This window comes from Mesoplodon densirostris, chromosome X (assembly GCF_025265405.1).
Source record: "Mesoplodon densirostris isolate mMesDen1 chromosome X, mMesDen1 primary haplotype, whole genome shotgun sequence".
Lineage (NCBI taxonomy): Eukaryota > Metazoa > Chordata > Mammalia > Artiodactyla > Ziphiidae > Mesoplodon > Mesoplodon densirostris.
Window position 1 is genome coordinate 110,766,524 of NC_082681.1, and position 2,637 is coordinate 110,769,160.

Genomic DNA, 2,637 nt, shown 5'->3' on the forward strand with positions numbered 1-2,637 from the left:
CACCCCTTGGAAATGTGAGGGGTAATTCTGAGATGTGTTCTACATCTTTATTACTCAACACTACCTGGGATCTTGATAGAATTGCAGAATCTCAGACGTGCTGAACAAGAATCTTATCTTAAAAAGATCCCTAGGTGATTTGTATGACTTTAAAACTTGAAAATCCCTGTTTTACACAGTCTCCTAGAGGACTCCAGCAGGATTGGGACCTGCTGTCCACAGCGGTAACCTGATCATGAATGCACCTGATATTGGCTGCCATCCCTTTCTTGTCTCAGTTTACCAGTCTCACACCAGTGTTTCTTAAGATCACCTCCCAAATAAACAACTTGCTCTCACACCTTTATCTCAGAGTCTATTTCTGAGGGAACTCAATCTATGACAGTGACCAAACATTTTACCAAGAATTCAAAAAAAGAAAAGAAAGCGATTGCCACTCAGAAGGATAGTCACAAAGAAGGAATGTTGGAACTTAGGAAAAAGATGACATCAGGAAGACAGTCAAGTGAGTTGTCAGAACATGGGAGCGTATTAGAAGAAAAATGGCTAAATCACAGAAATAAAGATGGAATTGGAAGGAAAACAAGAGATCATAGATGTAATTATAGATTAATTAGAGTAAACAGGTAGGAGATAAACAGAAGACAGAAATGAAAATAGTAATCCTAATGAAGCAGAAATAAAGAAATTAGAGAGAAAATAATAGTTACAGAAGACAGCCAAAGGACATCTAATACATGCATAAGTGAGGTCCCAGGAGAAGAAAAACTAAACATGGAATGGGACAAATGTTTAAATATGTAATTAAAAAAACTTTCTTTAAACAAGAGATAATCTTTACACTGTGTACTAAATTGACTTAGAATGGTCTGCATTAAAACATGTCCTGGTAAATTTATTAGACCTTAAAGATAAGTGAAGAATCCAAACTTGAATACCTTTACCAATATACACACACCCACGCCCCAAATACTTTTTTCAAATGAAACTTCATAAGTACATTATGAGAATTCTTTTTTAGTACATCAGTTATAAAAAAATATATAAAAGAACCCATTGGGCAACCAGGCAAAAAAATGAAGTCACTCAGGCTGACCTCAGATATTTCCATAGTATCAGTCCAGGCCAAAAGACAATGGTGAACTTCCCACAAAGTAGTCAAGGAACAAAAGAATGAGCCAAGCAAAACACTGTCTGACATAAATCATAACAATGTTTTCTTAGGTCAGTCTCCCAAGGCAATAGAAATAAAAACAAACATAAACAAATGGGACCTAGTCAAACTTATAAGCTTTTGTACAGCAAAGGAAACCATAAACAAAACGAAAAGACAACCTACAAACTGGGAGAAAATATTTGCCAATGATGCGACCAATAAGGGCTTAATTTCCAAGGTATACAAACAACGCATACAACTCAACAACAAAAAAATAAACAACCCAATCGAAAAATGGGCAGAAGACCGAAACAGACATTTCTCCAAAGAAGATGTACAGATGGCTAACAGGCACATGAAAAGATGCTCAACATCGCTAATTATTAGGGAAATGCAAATCAGAACTACAATGAGGTACCACCTCACACTGGTCAGAATAACCATCATTAAAATGTCTACAAATAACAAATGCTGGAGAGGGGGTGGAGAAAAGGGAACCCTCCTACACTGTTGGTGGGAATGTAAGTTGGTGCAGCCACTATGGAAAACATGGAGGTTCCTCAGAAAACCAAAAAGAGTTGCCATATGATCCAGCCATCCCACTCCTGGGCATATATCCAGACAAAACTATAATTCAGAAAGATACATGCACCACTATGTTCATAGCAGCAATCTTCACAATAGCCAAGACATGGAGACAACCTAAATGTCCACTGACATATGAATGGATAAAGAAGATGTGGTACATATACATAATGGAATATTACTCAGCCATAAAAAAGAATGAAATAATACCATTTGCAGCAACATGGATGCAACTAGAGATTATCATGCTAAGTGAAGGAAGTCAGAAAGAAAAAGAAATACCATATGATATCACTTATACGTGAAATCTAAAATATGACACAAAGGAACCTATCTACGAAACAGAAACAGACTCACAGATATAGAGAACAGACTGGTGGTTGCCAAGGGGGAGGGGATTGGGGGAGGGGTGGAATGGCAGGTTAGCAGATGTAAGATATTATATATGGAATGGATAAACAACAAGTTCCTACTGTATAGCACAGAGAACTATTCAGTATCCTATGACAAACCATAATGGAAAAGAATATTAAAAAAGAATGTATATGCATGTATCACTGAATCACTCTGCTGTACAGCAGAAATTAATACAACACTGTAAGTCAACTATACTTCAATTTTAAAAATGTGCAAAAAATAAAATAAAATAAAATAAGACACAAATGAACCTATCTATGAAACAGAAACAGACTCACAGACATAGAGATGGGAGAGGGATGGATTGGGAGTTTGGGGTTAGCAGATGTAAGCTGTTATATATAGAATGAATAAACAACAAGGTCCTACTCTATAGCACAGGGAACTATATTCAATATCCTGTGATAAACCATAATGGAAAAAATATAAAGAATGTATATATATGTGTGTGTGTGTGTGTGCGCATGTGCGCGTGTGTG